We start from the raw sequence: 12,512 nt of genomic DNA on the forward strand, positions 1-12,512 counted from the left end.
CCAGGACATTCAGCTCCATTTCTGGGGTTCACTTCTCTACTTGGGTCTCCTCTCCGGAAAAGGTCACAGTCAGATGGGCAGACTTTCAGTGGGCTCTGAGTCCTCTCCAGTAGAGAAGTCTGGGGTCCACTCTCCCCGAGGAAGGCTCTGTTCCTCGCCTAGAAGGTGGCAGGGGACCCCCCCCATTTTTGAGTGTGGCCCTGCCGTTCACCTCCTGATGGGCTTTTGGGATCCATCCCTTACAAATGTGAGGTTGCTTATATGTGGGACCAGTGTCCCTGGGAACGTTCTCTGCTTCCTAAACTAGGAGTTATAATCCCCTATGATAAGGGGCACCGTGAAGAGTGACCGAGAAAATCTAGTTGTTGTCTCTCGCTCCGAATGAGGACAGGAGCTACTGTTTGTTTCTCACCTGACTCTACCCCCCTCACCAGGAGTCCTTGCCCGGTGTCCTGCGCACCGTGGGCTGATGGCCACTGCTGGCTGCTGGGGAAGAAGGGCCTGAGGCAGGATCCCCATGGTAGAACTTTGTGCCTCAAGCCTGCCTTAAGGTCATTGCTGGGCTTTTTACCTCATCCTCTCAGCTACCTAGCTCCCCTGGCAGTAAAACATCGTTTTCTATTAAATGATGTGTCTGACATTTACCAAATTTTTATGTGACAATTTAGAAAGAACCGGTTGCATTAAACAGCCTTATTAATATTGCAGTAACATGATTAGGGGAACATCATGGTCGTTAGACCATAGGGCCAGATTTACGAGCTCTGGAGAGAGGAGGCAAAGAAGTCTCTGTTGACCAAAACACCTTCAGCACAATCCACGTTATAATTAATGAAAGTCAGAGATGAGTCCCCCTGATCACGACACAGCCCTGCCCCGTGAGGGTGGTGCTGAGAGCACCTTGGAAGGCACGGATTATGCGTTACCATCTGGGGCGCGCGCACGCGGACTGGCCAGTGTTTAGGCTGCTCAGAAAGCCACCTCCGGCTGGGTCTGAGGTGGACCAGATGGGCCCTTTCCGATCCCTCTGCTGGTGTCATGGGACTCTGGATCTTCGTGCACGTCGTAGCCGTCTTCCAGGCTGGGGTTGGGGGGCGGGCAGCACAGGACAGGGGTCAACATGTGTGCCTGGGGTGACAGTTGCCTACCCAGGATGCTGGTGTCACTCATAACCGCTGTATGGCCTTGGGCAAATTGTCTAGCCTCTGTGAACGTGGGCGGCCCCCTCTGTGGAGGAATGACCCCATTACATACTGCTCAGGGTCACGCTGTCAATCAGTGTCCGACACTTACTTCCTGCTCCGTATGTGTTGGCTCCTAGTGGGCTTTGAGGAGGACTTTACGGATCACCTCTGCTCCCAGGCCTAGTTAGGAACCCATTGGAGATATTTTAGGAGACCCACCATAGTTAATATATCCTATCAGGTCTATAGGAGACTCCAAATCAAAGGATGTGGCTCCTGCCCGGGGGTTTCCAGCTTTCTGGGGAAGCAGGCATGTGGTACTCCCTGGAATCAAACAAGGAACGATGCAGGGAGGGTCCAGACGGAGGGACCCGTGTTGTGCTATGGAAGGGCAGAGCAGGTGAGATTTAATTCCACGGAGGGAGGCAGTAATAGTGTAGCATTTGAGATGGGTCTTGAAGAACCCAACAGCACTTTGGCCTTGGCCAGAGGAGGAAGAAAGGGACTTTTAGGCTAGGGTGATACCCTGCACAGTGACGCAGAGGCCGGAGGATACATGTCATGCAGGTGACCTGCTGGGGCCGGGTCCCTGGTACGTAAGGCCACGTTGGAAAACGGCAGCAAAGCAGGCTGAGCCCAGTTGGCGGAAGGTTTTGGATGCCAGATTAATGAATGCTTCATTCACAGGGTGCTAACAGTGTGTGGTTGGGACTTGAAGGTCACCCTGGAGCAGGTGAAGTGGGGGCTGGTGAGGTTCTGTCCCAGGGTGGGCAACTCTGGGGAGTTGCATATAGAGACAGGAGGTGAGAGCAGGGGGTGGGGGACTCGGCGGTGAGTTGTCAGTGATAGAACATCACCTTCCCATGGAAGCCTGATGCTTGCAGAGTGCTTTACGAAAAGTCTGCAGAGATTGGTGAGATGTGACCTCTGTTCTCAAGGGGCCGGGAGGTTGAGACTCAACTCTCAAGTGCCAGATGACGAGGCAGGGTCTACAGACTCCGGGGTGAGGAATGGGGGTCGGAGGGGTCTGGGGGGTAGGTGGGGAAGGAGGGGAGGGGGGCAGGAGTGTGGGCCTAGAGGGGCGCCAAGCCTATAGGCAGATGGCAGAGAACAGCGTAAGCATCCCTAAAAATTCAACTCTCCAAAAGAGAGTTTTCTTTTTTCTCTTACTATAAACAGTACATGCTCATTATAGACAAATTGGAAATATAGGTAGGCAAAAGAAAAAAAACCCCAGAACTTCGAAGTCCTACAGGCACGGCTAAACATTGGTCAAGATGTGGGGCCTGACATTCATTCCTGCTTTCATCCAAATATTTCTTTTGTGGTCTTTGAGCTGGTTGGGACCCAAAGCATGGCCCTTTGAGGCCTCAGTGGATAATTCCCAGGGACCCTTCAAGTTCAGGGATAGGGCATTGGTGGTGTTGGGGGCCCCTAAGCCTGTGCAGCCAGGTGGAGGGTGCCCAAGGTGTTAGCCCGTGGAAGATTCTGGAGCTGGTGCTGGGTGCCCGGAAGGAGGGTTCCCTCCCTCCAGCCTAGGGAAAGCACCACCTGGTACTCTTGTGGCCCCAAAACCCTGGTGTGGAGGCAGCAGCCTGAGGATTCCTAGCCACACTCCGGGCTTTGGTTGGAGAGCTTCGCTAGAAAGCCAGAGGAGCCCTAGCCAATTAAAGGGAGCTTCTGGGAAGCAGAAAAGAGAGGGTTAGGGTCAGGGATGAGGGGTTGGGGGAAAGGAAGATGTCTTTGAAGAAACCTAGCAGCTTCTAGCTCTGGCCCCAGGCACTCGAAGCCACTTAGCATCCCTGTGTCCTCCCTGATGGCTTCTCCGGGCTGACCCCTCTTCCCCGCAGCCCTCCCCAGGCCGGCCGTTGCTTATGGAAAAGCTTCTTCCCTGCCCGTCTCCTGCCATCTGGAACATCCCCCTGAATCTCTCTGCCTCATCGCCCCTCCATCTGCATCGAAGGTCATCTCCCTGATTCTGTTATTAACCCTCGCGCATTTGCTGGGGTGTGTGGGCTTCTGTGTGGGAGAAAATCGTTGTTCCCATCAGGATGGAGGCGACAGCTGCAGGTCGTGGCCTTGGGTACAGGTTATCACTCAGGCTTTTCTGCCGGGAAGCCCGGGCCTGAGAGGCTGCGGAGAAAGTCATCATTTCTCAGCCCAGGTAAAGGGCAGCTCAGATGATTTCTGCATGCATCCCGCAGCCCCTGGCTCCACACCAGGTGGCCACAGAGACCTGGTGCCTGTGACTTTGCTCAGAGCCCAGGGCTATGGCCATCAAGGCCTGTCCCGTGGGCAGACAGCTTTCTTTCCTTCTCGAAGGTCCCTCTCTGAGCTCAGAGCAACTTGGCTCCATGCCTACTTGGGGTGGGAGCCTTCAGCAGCCAGAGGAGGAGGGACCTTTCAGTGCCTGGCACATGGCAGGCCGAAGAGAAGCCGTCCCTGGGTCCCTAGGTAGCTGCATTCAAAATGAAGAGGCAGCTTTGGTCATGTGGCAAGGAGGGACTCCCAACTCAGGATGCCCTGGAGCCTGCTGCAGACTGAGAGCCTCCACGGTGCCCCTCCCGGGGAGGGTCAGGCATCCGCAGTGCGGACGCCTTGGGGCAACTGTGCAGCCAGCGTCTTCACCCCGCGATTGTGGCGTTGTGGTTGCGATGGGGCCCAAGCTTCTGGGCCAGTCTGAAGACGAAGGGCAGGCAGGAGAGAGGAAGGAAGCAGACGAGCTGGGTGGGTGGGGAGGGTCTCAGGCCTCCTGGGCCCCCCGGGCACTCATCACCTGTTCAGCTAGCACGAGTGGTGCGAAGTTTTCAATCAGAGTCAGTGGTGTGATTGCCGGGTGATGAGATGGGTGGGGGGTGGGGGGCAAAGGTAGCTTCCCCTCCTCATCCGATGAACCAGGAGCTGACGTCACTCTCCAGCTGGCAGTTCTGTGACCTTGAGGCATTTGGGCCCTCTGAGATGCTGTCTGCTTCTCCACAGAATGGGGAGCCAATGGCAGCTATCTACTGGGATTGTGCGGGTAAAAGGAGAGGACTCTGGGGCTCAGCCAAGCCAACAGGGCCCCTGGCCTCACGGAGGCTACCGGAGCAGGGACAGCTCAGCCTGCTGAGTGTCACAAGGGGTGACCCACAGGGGGCTGGCAGAAGACGTGTGGGAGCCAGCACCGTGGGGAGATACAGAGAGAGCAGGGCCCGTTGAAGGACTCGGGGCTGAGTGCTCCTTCGTGCTGGGTGCAGTTGGCCACCGTGCTGGAGGACACGGCCCGGTTGACCAGCACCTGCAGGTACGGTCTCCCCGGTTCCATCCTGAGCCAGGGCACCCCGGACCTCTGGGCACGGTTGTGCCTGTGTTGGACGGTGCAGTCGGCCTGGGCAGGACCCACCGGCAGGAGAAACAGCCTTCGTCCTGGCTCTTCTGTTTGCTTTGGAGCCAGGAGCGTGATTTACTCTAAGAGAGCATTTTTATGTTTTCCACTAAAAAAAAGTTACTAGACAAAACAATTCTATTTTAATGCACAGCATTTCTGTCTTGGGTTACTTTCTGTAGAGGACTTGTCTGTTATTAGTTTGTTTATTGATGGATTCCTTTGCTAGACTCTAAGCTCCCCGAGGACCAGGACATGCCTGCCAGTGTCTCCCCAGAACAGACAGCAGTGCCTGGCATGGAGGAGCCCCAGGAAGCGTGTGGAGAGCAGGAGGGACCAGTGTTTGCAGTGACCTCTTTGCATCTCCCTGGAAGGTGGCCCTGCCCGATGTTTACACAGCTCCCCCTTGGCGGATCTTCTGTCTGCCCATCTTTCTCTTAATAGTTATGGATTATGGAAAAGAAGAACAAAGCCCATTAAGAGGTTCCCCTACATTTGATTTGAGGAAGTTTTCATCAGAACGGCTCCATTTATTGGCCTTTAGCGTACAGCCTTATTCCCTTCTCTCAAAATGAATATTGCCTTGTCTCCTTGAGAAAAATTGATTTCACCCAGGAAGGAGAAGAGCAAACTCCCTCCTCCTGCTTTTCTTCTTCTTCTTTTTTTTTTTTCCTCCCACCGAGACAGAATTTATCTCCTAGGTAGGTGGGGGGGAAAACAGGAGTAATTGGACCAGAAGCTAATTCCCAGAGATTCATTGTCTCGAACGCTCCCACCAGAATGTGGGACGCTTGCCTTGAATTGCATGCTAATGATAAATGACAACTCTAACAGACCGTCACATTGAGATGTTTAGTCCTTCCTGCTAGGAGATGACACATTAATTTTCCCTCAGATTTACATTGGATTATTAATAAAATATCAGTGTTGGAATGTGACAAGTGAGGGTCTGTAGAAGTGCAAGGCTCTATTTAGGGGCATGGATTTTAGCCAAATGAGATGTCGGTGGGGTCAAACATGACCCAGATGCTGGTGGCATTTGAGCGATCTTCTTTTCGCTCCACTGGGCTCAGGCTCCCGTAACCTGGCTGTGCTGAGTAGCCGGAATGGAAGGTTCTCTTTCTTTCCAGCAGGGAGGAATCCAAAGAAAGGTGATGCCATATGTTCTTTCTCACTTTTTTCTTCTGCTTTGTCATTGACCAAATACTTTACTTGTAAGTGGTGCTTTCTGTTTGTTTTCAAGAAAAAAGAGAGGACTTCCTTTGTTCCAGCCACTGAGTTGCTTGAGGAACTCGCTCATTTGACGAGCAATTACAGAGTGTTTACTGTTTACACGCGGCAATGGCAGGTGGAGAAGGCACAGGGACACAGTCTGGGTGAGCCGGCCACGCCAGGTCTAAATGATCGCCCCACTTCTCTGCTCGAAACCCTTCAGGTGCTTCCCAGCCCTGCGAAGGTGACGTTCAGAATTCTCAGAAGGGGTGGGGGCTGGGGGTTGAGGGGGGTCAACCCCACCGGCCCGAATGAGACGAAGCCTCCCTGTGACGCCCTGTGCTGTTTCTCCACCATGTTCTCTGCAGTCGTGCTGATAGAGTTAATTCATGTTGTCTCAGGTCTTGTGTCGCACTTGCAGGAACGTGCAGACCCCTCGCTGCTCCCGTTCTGCCGCTGGTGCGGGTCCCCTACCTGGTTCCTTCGTGTCTTGGAGCAAAATCCAAGCTCCTTCAACCCGGGCCTGCCCGGCTCTCTGGCCTCACCCTCTGCCTGCACCCCCACCTGCTCTCTGCCCTCCAACCGGCTTCTCGGGCCGCTGGCCTTGCTGCTCTCTCTTTCCCGGGAGCCTGGCCTTCGCCTAGGCCTCTGTTCAGTCGCTGCGTCCCGGGGAAGTTCTCTGGGCTTCTCCTCCTCCTGCCCCGGCTGGCGCAGGGCCCGCCTCCTAATCCCCGACCGGACAGCAGGCTTTACACAGGCTTGGGACGCTTTTGGCCACAACGGCACCTAGAGTGCCTTACACCAATGCCTGGCCCATAATAGCTGCTCAATAAATATTAATTGAATAAATCACTGAATGTCGTAATAGAATTTCAAGCCGAGCGCCCTGGGAGCCCTAGGAGAGGAGCCATTAATGAGTCCCTGCAGGCTTGCTCTGGAGTGATTCCTGGTCATTACCATCTCTTCGTATGGGCAGTCTTTCCAGTGACCTCCAGCCTCCATTTAAAGGAACAGAGCTGTGGTTAGCAGGCTGCATGTAGTGATCCTCGGGAAATACAGATTGGCCTCTGCCTCTGAGTTCTGGCAGCTTGAGCTGTCCCTCCTCCTGCCTTCAGTCCCCTACAGGGGCATCTGGGCCTGTGGGCGGGAGAGTCCGGCGCCCGCCCCCCGGGGGGCCTCCTGGCCTGGCCGTGTGGGCCGGGCTGTCCTCGGGGTACAGGGTGGCCTGTGGGACTCGGGGTGCACACAGCACTCACTGTGGGGCAGCGCTGGTGCTGTTTCCACCTTTATTCTGGAGAGTGAAGACCGGTGTTGAGACGGCCTCCAGCGGAACTCCTGGGGATCGGCTGGTCTAGAACAGCAGCCGCGGGCGTGGGCACTGACGGCTCGCAGCCGATGGGGCTTTTAGGTGTCTGAATCTACCCAATCGTTTGTTTCCTGATAAGAAAGCCTCTTTTACGATTTTCAATTTGCCCTTATTTTAATGAAAAGAAGCTGGGGTTGGACCGCCCAAGAAGGAGCTAATCAAATAAAGCAAATTGGTGTTACCTTCTCTTGGTCCCTATGATTTCTATGGCTCCAGCTGGAATTTATTATGAAAAGCAATTGGTTTTCATATCTGGTAGATAGCAGCCCCAGCCGGGCCTGACAGCCCTTCCCTCCTATCATTCCATAAATAGCTTGCAGGGGCCGGACTGGGGTGGGGAGAGGGGAGGACACGGAATGCTCCCCACCAGCTTTCCCGCTCCTTGTCCCCAAAATCGTGAAGACCCTATAAACAAGTCAGAAGGAAACACCAGGTTGAAAGTTAATAAGCCAGCTCCTGTCCATGAGATTTGGGCCATTGCTGTGGCTTCTTGGGGTTCCGTTTGGCATCCTATCAACCTTGCTGCGCTCCAGCCATCAATTACTACTCTTGCTGGGTCTGTGTGCAAGGGAGATAAGCAGGGGAGACATTCCTTTTCCAGATTCCTTTCCTCTCCTTGCAACAAAAGGAAGAACTAGAGGAACAATTTAAATCAGGCTCAGATGATCCTTTATATGAAACATTCTGCCGTGAGAGGGACCGTGGGCTCTGAAAGTGCCCTGGGTTGTTGCTGTTAGAGAAGGAGACTGGGTACCTGGGGGATGGGCCGGGAATTTGCGGCAAGATGCCAGGAAGGGGTGCAGTGGGCTGGTTCACTGGTTCTGTCCTTACCAGCTGTGTGACCTTGGGAAAGTTAATTCCCTTCTCTGTGCCCCAGCAATATTCACCTACCACAGTTGTCATGGGATTCGCGCGAGAAGTGGGTAGGAAGGGCTTCGTCTGCATCTGCCACACTGCGAACGCTTGACAAATGGCCGCTCTTGTTGTCATAGCAATTGTTGTCATGCTGATTATTGACATTTTGGACTAGACCTCGTACTTCTAATGGTACATTGAAATCAGGCCATTCTGTGTTGGAAAGATCAGAAAGAAAGGTGTGGGTACACGTGTGTAGGCTGCAGTGAAGAGTGGCATTTCTCATTCTCTGCCCACTGGAACGGAGACTAAGCACTGGCCTTGGGAACAGCATCCCCTGCTCTAGGACACACTTTGTGCCTTGTCCAGGAGCCTGTTTCACATTTGGGGTCAGGGCCTAGAGGCCATTGGAACCACAGAACTGCGTTTCCCTCCACTCAGGCCTTTCTCTGTGCCTCATGGTGTGAGGGATGGGACCAAGGGCAATGAATAGAAGGGGAGAAGATAGCAGGAGTCTGCCCAGGTTTGGGTTCTAGCTGGAAAAGGGGACTCTCTGGAGATGCTCACTGTTTAGAAGCCATCCAGACACTGCTTAGGGAGGCTTGCTAGGAACGAAGACATCATCTGTTCTCCAAGGGAAGCCACAGGGACATATCAAATGAATTCAGCGGAACAATGGCCGATCAGCCAGATCAGAGCTTACTGTGCAAAGTCTGCTGCCTCTAGGCCAGGCCCAGGGAAGGGGCTGACAAGACACCCCAGGAAGCCCACAGATGCTGGGGTAGCAGGCTGGATCTCAATTGTCTGCATGGGATTTAAGGTGGTTGTCAAGGTCCTGGAGGAAGGGCCATGGACCTGAGCTATTTACTGGTTTCTAAACTCAGGCTCAGGAGAGAGTATCCAGACCATTCCTTTCATAGGATTAACCTAGCCTTGGCTGCAACCCCCGGTGGCTCCGTAAGTTCCTATTTAATATCCACACCCAAAACCTCTCAAGAACACCTCACTCCTCTGATCTTCAGTTATCAATTGTCTCTTATGTACCTAATTTGAAAAATGTATTTTGCCTTAAAGTGGTGGATGAGTGTGTGTGTGCCCCAGTGCTTACAGAGAGGTGGCTTCTCCCATGCGTGAATGTCCCAGCCATACCCTACGTGTGCCATTTCATTACACCCGAAGTCTCACCATCATTGACCCAGGTGGTGGGACCCTACAAAAAGGGGCCAAGTTTGTTATTATTAGTGTGTATTACATGGTGGGTAGCATGCTGGGCAGCTTGCATGCATTATGTCTACTACAACAGGGAGATCAAATAGTTGTTGAAGGTCACACAGCTCATAAAGAGCCAAGCCAAGACTGTAACCTAGAGCTCACTTCAAATCCCATGATCGTCTTTTTTTTTTTAACTTCTTATTATGGAAAGTTTAAAACATTTACAAATATAGACAGGCTAGTGTAATAAACTCCTATACTTATCATCCACTTTCAACTATGGCCAACACATGGCCAGTCTTGTTTCATCCACATTCCCCCCTCACCACACACGTTGTTTTGAAACATATCTTAGACACTATACAATTTCATCAGTAAATGCTTCAGTATATAGCTCTAAAATATAAGGTCTTTTTTTAAAAACACTTTTGCACTATAATTATCACTCTTAAAAATTAATAATTCTAGGTATCATTAAATATCCAATCACTGTTGAAGATTCCAGTTGTTTCACAAATGCCGTGTGTGTGTGTGTGTGTGTGTGTGTGTGTGTGTTTGGGTTTTTTTGTTGTTGTTTTGTTTTTTTGTTTTTTAGAGAGGGTTTGTTTGCCTCAGTATCCAAGTAAGGTCTATATATTGTGACTGGTTGACACATCTTTTGTTTTTTTAATCTATATATTTCTACTCTAGCATTCTCTTATTCTCTTTTTCAATTTTTGAAGAACCCAGGTCATTTATCCTGTAGAGTTTCCCACAATCTGGATTTTGCTGACTATATCCCCATGGTGTCCCTTACCATGTTCTTCTGTCCTCTGTGGGTCTTATAAAGTGGTAGGTCAAGAGGTCTGAATAATTTCGAACTAAAAACATTATTTTTCCCTACAACAACGTGTTCTATCAGGGACACATTCTATCTGGTTGTCTCTCTTTTATGATGTCAGTCACTGTTGATGATTCATTAATTATTAGGGATTGCAAAATGGTGACATTTTAATTGTCACTTATTATTGGCGGGAATACTTTATAGAGAAAGTTCTCTTTTTTGTGATTTGTTAACTTAAAGGAACAGTTGGTACAGGAAAGGTAAGATAAATGACTGATTCTTCCTCCTAATCCTCTTTTAGTTTTCAAAATAATGTATTGGGTCACTAGCCTCCTCCAACAATGATCACTTAGTTTGCATGCTTTAATTTCATTATGAACTTATGGATTTAAATATATTTAATGTGTTCTAACCCAAAGCAGTTGCTATTCTTATTGATGCTCAAATTGGCCCATTTTTGGAGCCTCTTCAAGTTGGTTCATGAGTTCTTCTTATCTGATTTAAAATCTTTGACACAGCTCACATCATACTTAATGGTGAAACTGAAATTTTTCCCTCTAAGATGAGGAGCAAGACAAGGGTGTTTATTCTCACCATTTCTATTCAACACTGTACTGGAGGTTCTAGCCAGTGCAATAAGGCAAGAAAAAGAAAAGGCATCTAGAGTGGAAAGGAAGAAGTGAAACTCTATTTATTCATAGGCAACTTGCTTATAAATGTAAAAGATCCTAAAGAATCTGCAAAAAAATTTTTTTATTAGAATTAGTAAATGAGTTTACCAAGGTCATAGAATACAAGATCAATATACAAAAATCAAATTGTGTATCTGTCTATAAATGGAAATGTGGAAATGAGCAATCCAAAAAGGAAATTTAAAGTAAACAATTCCAGTGCTCTTTTCAGCAGCACATATACTAAAACTGGAATGATACAGAGAAGATCAGCATGACTCCTGCACAAGGATCACATGCAAATTTGTGAAGTGTTCCATATTTTAAAAAATAAAAAATAAACAGTTCCATTCATAGTAGCATCAAAAGGTATAAAGTACTTAGATAAATTTGATTTATAAAGTATAAAACCTATACTACAAAGTCTTACTGAGAGAAATTAAAGATTTACACAAATGGAGAGATACTCCATGATCTGTGATTGGAAGTGATTAGAAGATTCAGTATTGTCAAGATGGCAGTTCTTTCCAAATTGATTTTTAGACTCACTGCAACCTCTATCAAAATCCCAGCAGGCATTTTTGTTGTTGCAGAAATTGTCAAACTAACCTTAAAAGTTTCTACAGGAATACAAAGGACCTAGAATTGTCAAAACAATTTTGAACAATAAGAGCAAGGTTGGAGGACATATAGTTTCTGACTTCAAAACTTAATACAGTGTGCAGCAATCAAGACAGTGTAGTATTGGCATGAGGATGGAAAATAGAGTAAAGTATGAAGTCCAGAAATAAAGTCTCACATTTATGGTCAATTTATTTTCATCAGACATGCAAGTGTAATTCAATGGGGGAAAGGATAGCCTTTTTCTTTTTCTTTTTTTTTTTTTTTTAAGCAGAAGCAAAAACAAAAACAAATGCTGGGACAATTGGATGTCCATGTGCCAGAAATCAACTTAGTCCTTTACCTCACACCATACACAAGTGTTATGTGTTATAATGCATTATAGACTAAAATGTAAAAGCTAAGACTATGACGCTAGGAAGAAAGCACAAGAGAAGATTTTTGTGACCTTAGGTTAGGAAAAAGAAATCCTAGATATGGTATTGAAAGCATGATTCATAAAAGAAAAAAATGATAAATTGGAACTTTACCAAGGTTAAAAACTTTTGCTCTTTAAAAGGAACCCATAAAGAACAGGAAAAGTCATGGACTGGGACAAAACATTTGCAAATTCAATATCTGATAAAGGACTTCTATTTAGATTTTATTTAAATAGCTCTTACAACTCAAAAAGAAGAACACAACTCGATTAAAAATGTGCAAAAGATTCAAATAAGACGTTTCACCAAGGAACTTCTATGAATAGCTAATGAGGACATGGAAAGACGCTCAGCATCATTAATCATTAGGGAGATGCAAATGAAAATACTGCTACACACCCAGGAGGTTGGCCGTAATCCAAGAGACAGACAATGCCAAATGCTGGGAAGGATGTGGGGACATTGGAATCCTCATTCACTTCTAGTCAGAAAGTAAAATGGCGCTGCCCCGTTGGAATACAGTCTGGCAGTTTTATGTTTATGTTCTCCGATGTATCTGTCTTTCACCTGTTGTTGCTGTGTTTTTAATCATGCTTAGGAAGTTTTTCCCACTTTCCGGTTATAGAGAAATTCACCTATGTTTTCTCCTCTAGTAGTGTGATTTTATTTACTACATTTAAGTCTCTGGTCCATGTAGAATTCACGCTGCTCTACAGTGTGAGTGATAGATCCAATTTTATCTTTTTCCATATGCCAATATCACTTATTGAAAAGTCAGTCCCCTT

The 12,512-nt window shown here is 48.6% G+C and overlaps 1 protein-coding gene and 1 non-coding gene across 2 annotated transcripts in view; both read left to right on the top strand.

Moving 5' to 3' along the window:
• The window catches only part of CAMTA1 (calmodulin binding transcription activator 1), an 837,244-nt gene that overhangs the window by 395,266 nt on the left and 429,466 nt on the right, over positions 1-12,512 (top strand). The gene's annotated exons all lie outside the window — the stretch shown is intronic.
• LOC121099838 lies at positions 10,907-11,013 on the top strand. Its single transcript, XR_005831580.1, has one exon. It is a non-coding gene; the product is annotated as a U6 spliceosomal RNA (small nuclear RNA).

The sequence above is a fragment of the Ursus maritimus genome, unplaced genomic scaffold (assembly GCF_017311325.1).
Source record: "Ursus maritimus isolate PB19 unplaced genomic scaffold, ASM1731132v1 scaffold_32, whole genome shotgun sequence".
Classification (NCBI taxonomy): domain Eukaryota; kingdom Metazoa; phylum Chordata; class Mammalia; order Carnivora; family Ursidae; genus Ursus; species Ursus maritimus.